This window comes from Anser anser (genome assembly GCF_964211835.1).
Source record: "Anser anser genome assembly, chromosome: 7".
Taxonomy (NCBI): Eukaryota; Metazoa; Chordata; class Aves; order Anseriformes; family Anatidae; genus Anser; species Anser anser.
The window spans coordinates 31,388,634-31,407,132 of record NC_139727.1 but is presented as its reverse complement, the minus strand read 5'-3'; the positions used below and the strand labels follow the sequence as shown (position 1 = coordinate 31,407,132).

Below are 18,499 nucleotides of genomic sequence, written 5' to 3'. Positions count from 1 at the left end.
TGAAGGTGGAGAATATCATTTATATTTCATCAGCAATGTGTTTCCCCTTCCCATTACTCAACAATGCAGCAGCAAAGAGACTTTTTAGGCACTATGTTCTTAGCCTGTTAGACTGCTTTAAAGCTATGAGTTAATTTCACGATGAAATCATTTGACATCATGTCTTTCTCCAGGTAAAGTCATTCATACTTCCATGTTGCTATGACCAGACACTCATCACCACAGACATTACCACAGAGATGAGAACAAGTTATTTCATCTTCCTTGAAACTAAGAGAGGGTGTTGGGTGTGAATTTGGGGAATACATGGGGTGCCACAAATTGCCTTGTGGACATCAGTCAGTAGCATGGCCCATCACTGTCATGTATACAATCTCTGCTTTGACAGTGCATGTCTCCACGGCAGCTGTTACATTCAAATCTGGAGGTGAATGAAAAACATTTGAGAACTCTAAAATTAAGAATCTATAGCATCTTACAAGTAACATACTTAGCTCCCAAGAGATGCTGTCTTCTGGAAAGAAGTCACAGTCTATTGCCACCCTCAGGGAAGAGCATCAATGACTTCTCTTGTTATAAAAGAGACAGTATTGCCCACTTATCTCCACTTCTGTAGCACCAAGAATAGGACTTTCCTGGAGGGGAGGATTCATGAAATCTGAACTTTCCACTTTAGTTAGCAGAGAGGCACAAAAATAAGCAGAGAGACATCCAGCTCTCATAAACAGTTCTCTGCAAGATCCCAGCTTGCTCCATTAACTCAATAGAAGCCTATTACTGCTACAATTAAAATCTTCATTTAGGCATCTCATTTAGAGAGATATTAGATGATACGCATAGCCTTCCTTACCATTTCTTATCACAGCAAGTGTCAGTGTATTTTTTTTCAGATTGGTCAAAATATATCCATTAGAACATTTTTGCAGTGGAAAATTACTTTGGAGGTATATATAAATATATATTCTTTGAAAGTATATTAATTTTAATGAAAAAATAGAAGATAATTTGATGAAAAGGGAAACGATTCTTTATAATTTATTGAGGAAGAGCAAGGTAAATTTTAAAGCTCAGAAAGGGCCCAAACTGCAGAAGCCAGGCCCAGAGGGGAAGTTGCATTTGATTTCAAATCTCTTAAGAAAGCCTGGGTACAAGAACTGAAATCTTTCAAGGGTGGAAGGATTTGCACTCTGTTTATCTGGACTATAAGAACAACAGGAACACTAAGGGCAGAGAAAAAATAAAATAAAAAAATGGATTGCATGCGATCCTTGACAGAAAAGAAAAAAAAAAATAAAAGTCTCAAAATGTGGATCCTCCTTTCAATACTTTATGTCTCATCCCACAGTATAGGCACATAATTGAAATCCATTCTGTTTGCACAAAACTCACTGGAAATCTTTTAGTGATCTTCAGTCTATATGTTTTAAAGCTTACCTCCATCTTTTTTTCTTCCCCTCAGTTTCTTGGCTTCTCAAGTTTGGCTGCTCAAAAAACTTTAAAGAACGGGAACAAGAGTTTCTAAGCACACAGAAAAGGACTCTTTTCTAACTTGACTGTTCTGATCCCCTTTAGACATCATAATACTGATAATGGCATGAGTCTCCTCTGCTGGTTAACAAACATCTGCTTTCTTTGGTGTTCTGCAGAGTGAGACAAGCACATCATCCATAATCTCATCAGAAATATTACAGCTTTAACAGGCTACCAGTTGTACACAGAGAAGCTAAGAAAACAGTGGTCTCCTTCTGGCACGTCTCCAAGAAAACCCATCAGTACTGTGCAGAATTCCCAAACCATTTCCTAGGTCCGTGCCACGAGTTCTCCTTATCAAGACATTTTATTTTCACAGAGAAGATGGTATGAGGTGAAAACACTCTTTCCTGATCTGGTACATGCTGGAATGTCTAGGAGAGAGTAGGAAAATTTGCAGAACTCGTGTTAACAGTGGTATCTTCACTGGGTCCTCATTGGCCAAAATTGTCTCTGCAGTATTAGTTGACATGGTTGCAATTAAAATCTATTCCCACTTCTAATAAACTTGTATTTCTTCAGAAAGCACAGTGGTCGAAGTTACTTCTTTACAATATTTCAAACAAGGATTTATTTATTTATTTAGGCAAGTTTCCCAGAGAGTCAAAATTAAATGTATCACTGCGTATGTACACACATCTTCATACTCAAAGTGCTTCTGTAAATACACATATGCGTATGTATGCATGCATAGACACACAGGAAAATACAAAAAGATATAATATTAGAGATTTGCAATTTTGTATCCTGCTTTTGTGGTTTAAATAACTTTTATCTAATTGGTTAGATCTAAAGAACACTACTTTCTAATAAAATTTATTTTCAATGTTAATGTGATTATTCCCCTTCTTTTTCCATAAGAAAATTCTTAGGCACTATTGAGAAAAAAAAAAAAGATAAAACCACAAAATCTTTCCCAGCTGTCTAATCTAACCCATAATGACAGATGTGTGTGAATCCTTTTGACAGAGGAGGGAGAATGAGAACTCTATAATAAGAAGGCAGCATCTACGCGGAGAGTCAACCTCCTCTGACTCATTTCCTGGGTGTTCCTCTTTTAGATTATTAATGGAGATTCTGTTTATAGATTAATGGCAAGACTCCATCATTCAGCACTGATCATCAGCTACACAGTTCCCTATTTAGGACTCAGACTGTTTCTCAGTTTGACTGACTGAATTTTAGGTACCATTGCTCGGTCTTGGAACTTGTTTTTTAAACTTCACCCGATTAAAAGATGTGATGGGAAATCAGAAGAAGGTAGGTTCAGGTTCTTTCTCAGCTGTCAGTTTACACTTTCTTGAGTTCTGTTTACCACTTTCTCATAATGGTATTTGAGATAACAATTTCAGAGTTAGAACCCATGGTCACACAGTCCTTTTGGTTACCCCTTCACCAAAAGATGGTAGGAAAAAAAAAAAAAAAAAGAAAGAAAAAAAAATACACCAACACCCAGACTCTTTGTGAACTCACAAATTAACTTTTGTGAGGTGTGCCATTTGGAAAATGTCATATTAATAGAGAATAAAGCTCAGCTCATGCAACTTAAGTTTCCTTGTGTGCTTCAGAGCCAACACCAACATAAATGTCTAACTTTCTGAAAGAGTAGTTTGTTTGCCTAAACACACATTTCCATGGGCCTAGATTACATTTTAGGATTTGAAAGCAATATTCAATAGATACAGAATCATTATAGTCATTTTATTACACAAATGCAAAAGACAGTATTGTCTTTGTCAGTATTAAAATCACGGGGAAAAAAATAAAAGCAGAGTTCAATTCTTAAACTGCAGAAAATGATCTATTCTTTAATTATAACAGAAATTCAATTATACAGTTATCTAAGACTCTTATTACTAGATATATTCTCCTAGAGAAGACAATTGCCTGCAGGCTGAAATTCACAGCTAAGCTCCAGCTAGATCATTTTAGGTCAGTTTTTCAAAAGTCTCTGATCTTCAGTGAGCAGGCAGTGCAGGGACATCGTTTGAAAAGTTTGCTACTATCAAATTTCTTTCCCTAAAGAAGCAGTAGTGTGGAGTTTTGTGAGAAACTTCTAATAATGTTTTTTTTAAGTGGAGCTTGCAAACAGTAATATGAAATACACTAAACTTGAGGCCAAAGAGCTTTAATGAAGATGGAGGGTGTTGACAGATGCAGGAGGAGGATAAAGGAGGAAACCTGTGAATCTTTACAGCTGAACCTGATAATAAAACAGCTGATTTTATAAGGGTAGGGGAATAGGTATACCTGGAGAGGTTGGTGAGAAATATTTCTCTCTCTTTTCTCAGTGATTTAGATATAACATGAGGTTGAAGTTTGAGTCAGGAGGTATTTCTGAAATAATAATGATAGCTGTCTTCTAGCAAACGTGTTTCCTTCTGTGCTGAGACAAGAAAGGCTTGAGAATAAGAAACTCAAGGGCAGGGAAGGGAAGGAGCTTATAAAAGCAGAAGTGATACAATTGATGCAGCATCAGGATTTGTGACTGCTGTTCATGAGCAATGGGAGTTGGGGATACTTTGTAAATCATAGAACCATAGAATAGAATCATAGAATATCTGGAGTTGGAAGGGACCCATAAGGACCATCGAGTTCAACTCCTAGCACCACACAGGTCTACCCAAAATTTCAGACCATGTGACTAAGTGCACAGTCTAAATGCTTCTTAAACTCCAACAGGCTTGGCGCAGTGACTACTTCCCTGGGGAGCATATTCCAGTGTGCAACAACGCTCTCGGTGAAGAACCTCTTCATGATGTCTAGCCTAAACCTCCTCTGCCTCAGCTTGACACCATTCCTGCGGGTCCTGTCCCTGGTGACTAAAGAGAATAGATTGGCACCTTCCCCTCCACTCCCTCTCGTGAGGAATCTCTAGGCAGGGATGAGGTCTCCCCTCAGCCTCCTCTTCTCCAGGCTGAACAGGCCAAGTGACCTCAGCCGCTCCTCATGCGTCTTCCCCTCTAGGCCCTTCACCATCTTCGTATCCCTCCTCTGGACACTCTCCAACAGTTTCACATCCTTTTTGTACTGTGGTGCCCAGAACTGCACACAGTACTCGAGGTGAGGCCGCACCAGCGCAGAGTAGAGCGGGACAATCACTTCCCTCAACCGATTAGCGATGCCGTGCTTGATGCATCCCAGGATACGGTTGGCCCTCCTGGCTGCCAGGGCACACTGCTGGCTCATATTCAACTTGCTGTCAACCACACCCCCCAGGTCCCTCTCTGTGGGGCTGCTCTCCAGCATCTCGTCACCCAGTCTGTACCTATAGCCAGGGTTGCCCCGTCCCAGGTGCAGGACCCAGAACTTGCTCTTGTTAAACTTCATGTGGTTAAAGGTAATGCCTATGAAGGCTGACTCTTTTCTATTTTATTTAATTAGAAAAGTAATGAAAGAAGATTCTTCCTTGTATCTGTAAAAGACAGCTGACATGCTTTCATTTGATTTTTTTTTTTTTTGTGATAACTCTATATCATGCCTGTCTTAAACCTCTTACCTGCCTTCAGGAAGCAATTTTAAAGGAGTTGTCAGTGTCTCTACAGAGAGTAGTCAGAAATCTTGCTGGTTCCTGCAGCTACAGATCTTGTGACCACAACTGTGTTTGAGGGTTCTCAGTTGCAAAACTGTATAGATTTGGTAAATGGGGAGTGGAGCATTATGCTTTCACATAAAGATATCTTTCTGAGGATATGGCTGAAGTTCATCGCACTCAGGCTCTCTGTCATGGAGAGACACTGATGTCTGCCCAGTCATACAAGGGTGCATCAAACATTCAGATCTTTTAGCTAGTTAGAGCTGTCAGCAGGCCTGCTGCATCATCTGCCATCGCAACTTCTGCAGCAGCCATTTGATTTCTTCTGTACTGTATGTGATCCAGGTGTGAGTGACTCCCATTAGTCCCTCTGATAGGAATGAGGAACAAGCAGGTCATAGTGATTTGCTTCTACTAGGGGTCTAAAAAAAGCAGGTAACCCCCCTAAAATACTGGAAGAACTCTGACAATAGGGGGGTAGCACCCAGCTGCTGAAGGGCTCCAAAATTTCATCTTCTCCCTGTGGAGGAAAGGAAAAGGGCTGTTCCAGGTTGGACTTATTATTGTTAGCCCATATTTACTTATTTTGTCACGTAACTGCCTTCACAACATCAGCACCATGAGATTAAATTTATATTAACTTGCCCTGACCTTCCCTCCTTCCCAGCCTAACAAGACTATAGCCATAGTAGTGCTATCCACCCCCCTGTTCAGCTTCCTCATCCATAGTGTTCATTTGGATAATTTCAAGGTTTTGTACAAGACCGCTTTCACAGTAGGATGTAACTCTTTCTCAAACAAGCAGTCATCTCTTCCCATGATTTCACGCCTCCGTGCACAGGACCTTGAGCTGTTGTGGTTGCCACTACTGCTCTTACACTGGCAACACTTTCAGCTTAGCCAAGGCACGACACAAGTTTCTGTTTGATAAAAGATGTTGTTATTCACCAAGAAAATAGCTGACTGTTTCTGTGAGCATTAAAAGCAATAGAGCTAGGAAGACACTGACACTTTTTTTCCCACCCCAGGGACACATGAAACTGAGAGTGCTGTCTTGCACATTGAATATACATTAAGCATTAAGTTTACATTTTATTTTGTCTAAGGGGAAAAAAATGTAATTATTTTATAGTCCTTTCTGAGTAGAGTCATGGGTACAAATTAATAAAGTACCTGCATACTACCCAGTGTTTTCATGAGAATTAGAACATGGAGAGCAGGAAATCTCTATATTGTTATAGAGTAGAGGCAGGAGCAGATGCTGGGCTCCCTGACAGTTTAGTCAGTCCTCTATGTATATACAGCTTGTGTGCAGACACAGCATATCAGGAGGAGTACAAGACACATTTATTGTAAAGATAAGGGGGTTGATTTATTTCACATGGCTTTTGGGAGACATAATGTAAACAGGACAGTGGTTAGTTTATTTAAATGGTTGCATATGTATAATTTAATAAGGCACAGTTGAGAGCAGTTTGTTCTTGGAGTTAGCATTCAATCTCTGACGTTCTGAGCAATGCCTAGGAGACAATTTAAGGCTACTGAAAAATTAACTTGTGGATGGAGGCTGTTTGCTACAAGATCCACAAAGTTGAAACATGACAGAGATTTTTTTTTTTCCAGCTTCTCATCTAGCACAACTTCTAGCGCCCCCAAAACTAAAATGTATAGGATGTTATCTGCTTGCTATTGTTCATATGTTAAGCCTAGCTACAGGCCACATAAACTCTTTGACTGGTGGCTCTCTATGCCATTTAATTTTATTTATTTATTTTGTATTTAAATTCCTGATAACATCCAAAGCATTCCTTTGTCTCTTGAACTTCTGTCTCTATGTTTATTTCCTCGGTACAACTGACTGTTAGGTTTATCACGTCTTCTGATCTTTTGAGAGAGAAAGCTAGATGCTGAACCAACATTTTTATTATTATTATTTTAATTAAATTGTTTGATTCTGCCCATCTTTCTTGGGGTCATCTTGCATGCTGCAGCAGATTAAACTGATGTTGCTCACAAGGTTACTCTTCTTTCTCACTCTCTGAGGGTAGCAACCAAGTCTCTGAGGAAGACAGCCCTGAAACTTCTGTGGTTCACAAATTTCCATAATAAAGTAAATGCTTTCCTTACATTTATTTCTGTTTCTGTTCTACTTATTTCTACAAAACTTTCAGACTTTCCTGTCTGCTGTGCTTGGCATGCATATTATGTTGTCAGATTCCCAGTGTTCAAAGATTTTTGGCTAATGATTTTCAAGTTTGAGCATCTAAGGCTTAGTCCTGAATTCAATACAAGCAAGCAAGTAGTTAAGTTGTTTGAAGTTTTCTTTCTGCTTGTCACTGTCCTCCCAACTAGAGGTGAGAGAATGAGACCTCTCTGAGTACAGTAGACTTACCAGTCTTTGACCTCTTCAACTTCATTTTAGATCCTAGGGAGGTGTGATGCAGAGAAGTGTGTATGTTGCAGGCTCCAGCATATTCTGTCTAGCCATTCAATGATTACATTTAAGTAAAAAAAAAAAAAAAAAAAAAAAAAAAAACAACCCAAAAAGTGTATTTTTTTTCTGTGAGTGCAAGAGTACTCAGCTACAATCAGTGGGAGCTACCAGGTATGCAATGAATGTGGAGACCCTGGCCAAGTGAATGTATCATGTGGCATGGATCCCGAATCTTAGCTTCAATCTTCTTCTTTTTTTTTTTTTTTTTTTAAAAAAAAAAGCCTATGGACATGAAGAGCTACTTATGTGAGTGACTTTATTCTCAACCTCATGGGTACCTTGTCCCTTTGATCTTGTGTGACACTGTTAGGCAGGTATGATGCATTTGTATGGAAGAGGCAATTTGTTTTTCTCTATCCAGGATACTTGTCATCAGGTCTAAAGATAAACTCCTGTGAACTAGAGTACTGCATTTGTTCTGAGTACTGGAAAGAGGACAGAACATTAAGCTGCTATTCATGGGGATAAAACAGGAGATGCAGAGTTGAGCATCGTGATGGCTGATGAAGAAAATGCAGATGAGATGTTATGCATGAAAACAGTTTGAGCTGATGCAACCAACTTACATAAGAGATTCTACAAAGCAAAGGACCTGTTGCCAGGCTAGTAAGGAAATATCCATGATAATAAAGTAGGATTGAAGGAGTAGGAACATGCTACGGAAAGTCTATTTATTAAGGCTAAGAAGGGGTAACCATTCAATGAGCAGCACCTCAGCTGTCTCACTGTTCAACAGAGGAAATGCAAATTAAGTTTCAGGTCAATAAAAGTTCTTAAAATAAATAAAAATCATCAAATTCCTCCCTAAAGTCAGATTAGAAGAAGAGATTTTTACCTGAAACCACCTTACTTGGCAAAAATCCAAATATGAAATAATTTTTATTACTCTCGGGAGGCTCTTTTTTCCTGTTTCAAAAGAAAGTAAAATTTTCTCTTAATGTCTTTGATTAAATGGTAAATAGTAAAAATCTAGTCATGTAAACAAAGCAAGACTTTATGAAAATACTTTATGAAATGAATACTTTGTGAAAATACTTTATGAAATGAAAAGACCCCAGAGATAGCACCTAGAATTAACTTCTCATGACCCAAATAACTGTTCTCCTCCAGCAATTCTGCAATTTCCATAACAATGACAGTATGCTATGTGAATGACTGGTATTATCCTTGGTCTCATAGAAATATTCAGTAGCGATCACTGTGCATCTTACCTTGACTCCCTACTGGGGCTCTGTAGTCATGGAGTGCTTGTGTCAAACTGCATCTTAAATTACAGACTACTTTTGCCGCTGTGCTTTGCCAATCCAAACCACTTTTCCCATCACTGTGTACATAAAGCAAATGTTTTTTATTCCCAACCTAGACTATCTTTGGATGTTTGATTTGCACAAAATTGGTGATGTGAACAGCTGTTTATTCACTCATTCTGTTGCTGCTGTTTCATTGTCAAACAACCTCTTCTCTCTTTATCATATTGGTAGCAAAACCTAATGTAAAATTAGAATTGATGGCAAAGGTCATCCCACATGGCAGGGACGCTGGAACTAGATAATCCTTAAAGTCCTTTACAACCCAAGCCATTCTATGATTCTGTGATCTGCTGGTGGCATTCAGTCCTTTCATGTGCTACTTTCATGACTACAAACACTGAAAAATTAATCCTGATGACTCTCTATGCTTATGTGTATCATGAAAGTCAGATTGGAACAATATTCTGACATTCTAGCTGCATTCTTTCCACGGGGTAATCACTTTTAATCTTTGCAACCCAGGTCTGAAGAAATTATGAGATTTTTCATAGGTACATGTTTATGGAGAACATATTGGACTTCACTATGTTCAGAGATGTGTACCCAACTTATTCCCCATAACAGGATGGTTAATCGCTAGTTTTGTATTGAAAAACACAAAATTAGAGATAAAAGTAGTTCCTCTGGAATTACTGGTGTTGCATCCCTCTGACAACACAGCCTTCCTTGAAAACTACATTCATGAACCAGCTAGGTCTGACGGTCTGACCTTGCTCTGCCTGAGACCTCTAACGAGATCAAAGCTGAAGGTGGTATAGCAGTGAACACTCAGTTATGGGAAAGCCTGTGGAGCTATTTTAAACAGAAGCAGTAAGCTTGCAAAAAATGTGACGTGAGCATTGTGTTTTCAGTACTTGAAGTTCCCATCTCATAAATCTTGTGGAAAATCTTTAGCCATGTAGTATCAAGATCTTTGTTAATTTCTTTTCCCAAACTGTTTGCTGCAAAGCTTTGTTCTATATGAGAAGCTAATGGTGCAGTCCAAGGTCATGGAAAGCAAGGGGGAAAGAGTTGGCTGGATAAACTTGTTTCATTTTTAGATTGTTTTCTTCTTCTGTAGCTAATTTCCGATATGAAAGAAAGGGAAAGCTTATGCAGGGATTGCAATGGGTAGCAAGATTTCTGTTCTTTTCTTCAATTTTTTTTTCCAAAATAATTATATTCCAAAATAATCATTAATACATGGAGTCTTTAAAGGAGAAAAAGACACCTTGTTTGCTGAATATGCTCCCACAGTTTGTTTCCCTTTGAAAGAATGAAAAGAAAAATAAAAATTATGGGTTTTGGTAGACTTAAAGAACCAACTTGTGATTTCCAGCAGAGAAGATCAGTTAATGATTCAGAAACCAGGGCAATTTCAGGGGTCAACAGGCAAAATTAGAGTGCAGTCAAGCAAAGATGTCCTATGGACTTTGATACCTCTTATTACAAGACACATGAAATCAACTACAGGTGTCTCCCTGTCACAGGGAACTCACAGTTTGTTGTTTTCATTCCTAAGAAAGAAACCTAGCATGCTTTGAAATAGAAAGAGATCTGGGGCTTCCCACAATAATTTAAAAATGTCATATATTTGTTAGCCAAAACAAGGCACTCCTTGCAATTAACTAAATAAATAAATCCCAGGAGCAGGGGAAAGAAAACATCTGAGAAATCAATTTATGCTTTGAATTATAAATTAATGATTTTCACTTGCCTGTGAATGGAGCAGTATTCAGGGGTGGTGGACTCATCCCATCTCAAGCATTTTGCAAAGCTACCATGTAACCTAGTCCTAAGTTCAGAACTACGACACCGTGTACGTCAATTCTGAAAAAAAAAGGGAAAAAAAAAGGAAAAAAAAAAGGGAAAAAAAAAAAAAAGAACCTATCAAGTTTTAGCCTTAATCCAGACCTTTTTCAGCCATTGTTATTGACAACAATTCTTTTTAACCATAAATAGTCAATCCAAAGATCTGGGACAGATCTAGGAACAGATCTGGGACAGATCTGGGACAGAGAACTGCCCATTGGATGTTGGAGGAGCAAGTTTCATGCCATTTTTCTTTAGGATAAGGCTCTTGTTCGTCAGATGTACACACAGCTTCATATAATTTTTCATATTTAGTGCAGCAAACTCTTCATTTGACGGACTGTAGGTTAATAACCCCAGATAATAAATACTGAATTAAGACCTATACATATTGTTTTTCAACTGTGAAAACATCTGTTGTTCGTGCTTTTCTGTCACATGCATTATCATCACCTTTCAGTTTAGCGCCAGTTTTTCAGCACATCTGACACAGATCATAAGGGACCATTTTCTTCACTGTGGTAAATCGCATCTTCTCTTTGATTATTTCATATGAATGATATGTCCTATCATCCATTCAAAAGATAAAAATGAATGTCAACTTTGGAGTTGCTTTGTTAAAACTGTTGGGAAATGCCAACATCCATCAAATGCAATCTATGAAATATTCTCCTCAGTTTAATAAATTGCTTCACCACCTTTCAGCAATGCCAGCTAACACAATAATGTATCTAATAAGCATTGGGGGGGTGGGGGGGTGACGACTATTTATCTGCATCAAAAGCACTGGTTGTAAAAGCCTGTTTCAATAGTAGAAAGCCTGGCTTTCTACTTTTGAACATCTTAATGTAAACTCTCCTGCTAGTTCCTGTATCACAGAATCTCTGGGCTCTCTGTGAGACAATCCCATACACGCACTCCAGCAGCATCAGTCTGCAAACTGGCAAGGCTTCCCACTATGAGGAACTTTGCATCTTTTATTGCATTTACATTTAAATTTTTTCCGTTTAATATTCACTCTTTGATCACACTATCCAAGACTATTTAAATCAGCACCTTTCCCTAAAATGTTATGCATAATCTATTTAAATTAAAAGACCAGATAGAACTGGAGGGAATGACATGAAGCTGTATCAGGATGGGTGTTTGGAAAAGGTTCTTCACTGAGAGGGTGGTTGGCCACTGGAACAGGTTCCCCATGGAAGTTGTCACAGCACCAAGCCTGCTGGAGTTTGAGAAACATCTGGGCGATATTTTCAGACATAGGGTCTGATTTTTTTAAGTGGTCCTGTGTGGAGCCATGAGTTGGATATGATTTTTATGGGTCTCTTCCAACTCAAGATATGTTATGATAAAATGCTTCCAGTCCTGTTTGATTTCTTCAGAATTCAGTAAAGAAATCTATGTAGTCTTTAATGTTGCTAGTGACATTTGTGCTGAGTTTCTAATCTGGAAGTTTTGTCTGTTAGAATGAGATATTTCCTAGTAACATCTGTCTAAGAAATATCAAAGAACTTTCAAGTTGTAAACAGTTCTGACCTTGGGTGTCTTTACAAAGCCACATATGCAACTCCAGCAGAGTGTCTTCAGAGAGGTGGTGAAATCTGCATCCTTGGAAAGTTTCAGAATTCAGCTGAATAAAGCCTGAACCATCTGATCTGACTTTGAAGTTAGCTCTGCTTTGAGCAGGAGGGTGGACTAGAGACCTCCAGACATCTCTTCAAACCTACATTTTCCTGTGATTATATTACTCTTCCTTTTACTGAGTCTCTCAAATCACTTCATATTTATTTCTATCTCCTTCGAACATTGTACGTCTTTTAGTAACTCTGCAGAAGACAACTGTTTTCCCAGATCTGTTCTGTTTGCCTTCTATAGCTACTTTTATTTCCTACATTAATCAGTCTAGCTCAGTCCAGTCCCTTCTACTCTGCTGCCCAGTTCCTTTGCAATAAGGTACAATAATCTTATATTAATTTCTCTAAACACATTCAATTTCTCAACCAGATTCTTTCATTTAAAACTGTTGTCCAAATAACTTCTCTCCTCCCTATTAGAATTTCATTTCTCTAACTTTTTTTTATATATGCTGATACTCCTAACTGTTACTACATTTGTGATTTCTTTTCTGTAGTTTTAAAGAAGTCCTGAAAATCTTCTATTTGGTGGAAACAATCAATTCTACCAGCTTTGCTTGGATTTCAGTGGAGTCCATCTACCTGCAGTCCTCTCCCCATGAATGCTTCCTGCTGGCCAACATCTTAAAGCTTCAGAATATTAAGTCTAGGAGCCACCTGTTAATCTTCCTGGTCTTTTTGTTCATTCTATAGAGTTAAAAAATCACCCAGGACCATCTTTCTAGGACCACAGTTTGCAGTTAACTTTGATCCATTCTAGTATGAGATTGGCATCATTTGCCCCAATACGAACTGCAATCACAAGGTTGTATGTTGTCTTATCTCTATTCCCATTAGATAGTTTATATGATCTCTGACACTGGGAACACGTGTTCTGATTCCTCCCAGACAAGGAGATCATGATCCCACAGATTTAATTTCTTCTAATGTCAAAAAGAATCAGTGTTCCTCTCTATCTGTACGTTATACTCTCTTCCTTTCTTTGCTGTGTCTCTCCAGAATGCTTCTGTCCTTTCTACCAGCATGTTGTCTCATCTTTTTGTCACTCTCTGTCACCCTTTGCCTTACTGTCCTGGTCTCACTCTTTCTGGACACTAACAGTCTGTCCTTTTCATTTGTCTGTAAAATATCTTTTTCAAACATGTAGACCTTGAATTATCTCCTTAACCTTGTCACATTTCAAAACCCAAGACTGTCACCATATCCATCTTTAGTGCTCATGCCTTTTATTCCATCACTCTTCTGCTATTTCCACTCATAAATCACTCTTACAAGTAACTCCCTCAGGGGCTGTGAACATTCTGTGCTTCTGCATCCTCTTCACTGCCCTGCTTCTGTTGGGACTCAGCTTTGATGCTCAGTATCCACCTCACCCTGTCTTCTGACAACAATCTAAGTAAGGTACCTAACTAAGCGCACAGTTCAGGGCTTTATGTAACACAAACAAAAGTATTCAGTTATCCTAATAATCGTATTAAGACCATTATGAGTCAGAGGTCCATATCAACAACAGATGAATGCTATAAATAGAAAGTTCTTTGGCAAATTGATGAATATTATTGAAAAAGAAGGAATAAAGTGATGAATACTCACCAGCTTTTTAAGTCAGGGCTCATACACTATGTTGAACTTCTGTAACTATTCTTCCTGGGGCAGCTAGTGTTGTTCACTTGTTGATTTTTTTATTTCATTTTATTTTATTTTATTTCCCCATCCCCCTAAATTAAAAATATTCAGTAAAATGTCTTGTGAGGGCATACGGGGGGGGGGGGGGGGGGGGGGTAGTATTACAATTGAACATACAGTGTCAAGTATGTTTAACAGGTTTATGATACAGGCTTTCAAATACCATTAATCATCATTAGGCTTTCTTTATTATTTAGAGAGGCAATTGATATTCCAGAACTGTAAGTTGGTGATTATTTTATTTGTAATAAAATGGAAGATAATGGTATATTTTTCCCACCTGATAGACATGGAAGGAGAAGAAATTATTCCCTGATGTGTCTGAGAGAAGGAAGTGAGTAAGAAATGTTTCAGACATACACATGCACTGATACACGTTCACCCACCAGCAATCCAACTAATCCCACCAGGGTATTAAGAGAGTTTCAATTCCCGAACATTAATATATGCACTCTGATTCACAGGGTATTAAGAGCAAGCATGCAATAGATCTCTGCCAGGCAGCTGCTTTTTTGTGTTTAATATCTCACATTTTCAATGCAAATTATACAAGCAATGATATAACACATAATTCACTAGTTCCCTTTTAACTTCTTACTGCTGGGACCTTGTCCTGTTTCCTTTGAAATCAGTGCTGGATATCCGTTTATTTCACCCACGTCATCAAGAAAGATAGACTATATTCCTGAAACATGATGACACAGTCTTGACATAAGCAGAGTGTTGCTAAAAGGACGTTGCTATTACAATATCATCAGAACTGAAGAAAAAAATCAACAGATAAGTCCAGACACCTTTTTTTTTTTTTTCAATAGCTTAGGAGGATGCATTGAAACACAACTTGTGGTGGTGATTAGGTGGGGGGGGGGGGAGTGTTTTTGTTTTGGGGAATTCCTTGTTTTGTGACAATACTATGTGAAGTGAAATTTCAAGTAACTTGATGTGTTCTAATTGACAGACCAACAAACTGATTTCTGGAACACTGCACTGACCTGTGTGTACCTTTTTTCCTTGGCCTATTAGACTACAGATTAATGCAGTCTTATTAGACTGGAGGCCATACTAACAAGGACAGTCACCAAGTTTGGACTGTTAGGAAAGTACTAACTGGAAGCTCTTGGGCTATTTTCTGAACTAAAGATTTACATTTTCCTGCCTGAACCTGGAAATTTGAGTTGTTCTTCTAATTAGAGTTCTTATTGAGTTATTTAATAAATTAAATGCAGACATAACTAAATGCAATCCATAGTCCATCTGTTACTTAGTTACTAAATTTCCAAGTAGAGAATTATGAGAGGCAGCAGCTTGGAATTTGTCAGGTAAAAGGAGCTGGATCAGTTTTCATCTTCAGTCTCAAGCTTACAGAATCACAGAGTTAGTTAAGAAGTTAGGTAAGAAGTTTAGTTAGGTAAGAAGTTGTTACTTTACAAATGCTTGCTCACCGCTCTCAATCACCTTCTTCTAATTAATATGTTTGAAAATAGCTTTCTCTGATCATTTTTGCCTGTCACCTTTCCAGAGGTTAAGGTGAGGTTGACCAGCCTGTAGTTCCTTGTGTCTTCATTCCTTCCCGTCTTTATAAGAGTGACATTTGCTTTCTTCCAGTCCTCATGAACCTCCTCTGATTACCATGATCTCTTAATGATAATGAAGCGTCTTCACAATGACTTCAGTCAGATCTTTCCATGCAATCATGTCAGAGAAACTCAAGAGCAACTCTGCTGAAAGCTGTGAGCTTAAGTGATATTAAACATAGTGCAAGAAGTGATACTAAACATAGTGCAAGTGGGGGGGGGGGGGGGGGGGGGGATGGAATCCATCCCAAAAGCTGAGCAGCTGAGCTGAAAAGAATCGAAGAACAAAGGACAGTTATCTTTTAAATTCTTCAAGGTAAGAAGACCCAAGCATAGGTCTTCTCTCTGATGTACATAAGGCTTGTGAATGGGGGTGCCTAATGCTCCTAATGTGACTCAAAAATGTCAGCCTGAATAGTGAATTAGGAATGTTCTACCAACTTTTATTCCAAGAATTAAAATCATTTCTAAGTTTCCAACATAAACCATTTAAGAGATGAGACAAGTATATTTCATCCACTAAAACCACCCCATGGCAATAGCTTTTGTTTAAAGGCAGAAATGCTGCTAACAAACACCCTCCCACTCTCCTGCACCCCTCAAAAAACCATTTTCTTTAACCAAAAAATACATAGTGATATATTTCAATAAGTACAAAACAAAACTTAGACCAACTTAGATATTGATTTTTATTCCTGACGTAACTGGAACAGAGTCTAAGGGAGGGAAATTTCATGGCCATTCTGAGTGCTGTATATATTGTTTCTTTTCTTATCCCTGACCCACAGAATGCCTCCAGATACTTTGGTATTTGCAGTTATCATGGTATGTCCTGTATCCTTCCATTAGTAAATAAATCAAACTTCACATTTGCCCAGAGTTGTGTTGCAAGAGGTGGTCACTAACTGTAAAACCCAATCTCCATTGGGATAATCACAACCTGGGTTTAGATTTTACATTACAGGTTGAACTTTAGTTCTAACTCAACTTTTTTGCTCAGTGACAGGAGTTATCTGCAGTGAGGCCAAAACTATCTTTGCCAAGAAATTGAGTTGTTTATGAGCAGATGTCCTGTGTTGGCAGGAGCACCCAGACTAGGGTGGTCACTTGAGACTGTGTGATATGCTTTTCTTGAGGAGCAAAGTGGTGTTGCTGTTTTAAGTTTGTCATCCTAGGCAAATTCTATATTGGGTGATGAATGCTATGTGCATTCAACCCCTCAAAACAGCAAAAAAGACTGTTCCTCTTTCTCCCAAGTGCTGCTCTTTAACATGTACATGGATTGTTGAGTAGTGTCCTTTCTGTACTAGAGAACCAACTGTTCCTTGTAACTCAGTGCAGTAGCTCCTGAGTAAAGATTAGTCTCTTTAGTCTTTAAATACATGGCTTTAACATAAATAGTGTCTATAATCCACACCTTGCAGATGGGAATGTTATCTGTTTATAGATGGCTCTCAGGGCATCTATAGCAGATGTTTTGGTGGCTACAGGCAGTTTGTTGACTAGTTAAATTCTATAACAAAACACTTCTATAAAAATATTAACCCTTTGGGAACATTTTCAAATTTATTTTGCAACATAAGGTGGACACTTAAAAGACAGAATAAGAAATGCACAGAAAATCACAGGGCATTGTATTTTGGTTATACTGGAATTTCCCTCAGGAAATATAATAGAAATTCCCTGGCTGCTGTTTAGGGGAACTAGGAAAAATATGAGATACATGTGGCCAAGTTCTGGCCATCAAGCCAAGTGCAAAAGCCAAATACTAGAATTGTGTGGGTCTCAAACTGGAAACAGGGCTGTGCTGTCATTGGAAACACTGAGTAATTTAAATCCCTGATGACAGGATAAAATGAAGCAGCAAATACTACTGAAGCTGACATTGCTTCCTGGGACCAATCTGTACATCCAGCCTCTGAAGCTTCTTGGAGCACGGTGAGTTGATACTCTGAGACTCTCCATTTCTTGTCTCTAAGTGTTCAGCTCTTCTTGGCCAGGCAAAGACTGTGTTATGGAGCTAGAAGCTTCAGGACTTTGAGTCTTCTGTGCTTAGCATATGCCTATTGTAAGGCAGGAGAGTGTTTGCTTTTACCTCTACAGGATGGTCAATGAGGAGTATCACCCAGCACATATGTTCCACTGTATCCTGTGCTGTGACCTCGCCGAGGCATCGTTCTCTTTTATGGCAGCGAGCTGTGACCCTTGCAGGGATGGCACGTAGCGCGTGCTGGCAGCACAAACTGAATAGCATCCGCAGCCAATCCATCCTCATTTACAGGTTGACTTTTCATATTTAATAGCCTACTCAGATGAGCTGCACAGGGCTATGTATGAGAGAGGCTAGAAGCTGCTGTGTGCTTGCCAACCAGCTTCCAGCTGGAAAGAGACCTGAGTAATTCCACAAACTACATGAAATGAGTTTAGAATACATTTCCTGCTGCTGCGCCTCTGAAAAGGCAAATAGTTTTTTCATTACTAAGGAGCATTGAATGCCATTCAAGGGGTGTGGAATGACATGCATATTCAGTTCAAATTGCATGGGGCAGTGAAAAAAATTTATGCAGATGTGCATAAAATCCACATACACTCCTACAGGCAACCCAGTTGCAGCAAATTAACCAAATAAGTAAGCTGTTTCTTAACAGTAACTTACTGTCCTAGCTGATCTCTCAGGCTTTTTATCAACAAATACTGTCAATTTCTGAAGTCCCAAAAGCATAAGAGCTATGAGATCTGGGCTAATGGGATCATTCACATTCCTTTCCTCTTCTCAGATTTGTGCTGCTCAAAGAAAATGCCAAGCGTTGGTAGGCCAGGAGCTGAATTTAAAGTGGAGCCTAGAAACCTGGTGTAAATACCTCCATTGGCATTTGCAATCTCTTCATACTGCTCAATTTTCCATCATGCTTTAAAAGCCATTTAATGAAATGCAGAAGCTT

The 18,499-nt window shown here is 38.7% G+C and overlaps 1 long non-coding RNA gene across 1 annotated transcript in view; it reads left to right on the top strand.

Moving 5' to 3' along the window:
* The first annotated feature begins 11,412 nt into the window (after positions 1-11,412).
* Positions 11,413-18,499, top strand: part of LOC310902156 — a 30,292-nt gene continuing 23,205 nt past the window's right edge. Inside the window, exon 1 of the long non-coding RNA XR_014586522.1 lies at positions 11,413-17,495. This is a non-coding gene — a long non-coding RNA (uncharacterized lncRNA). The remainder of the gene's footprint in view (positions 17,496-18,499) is intronic.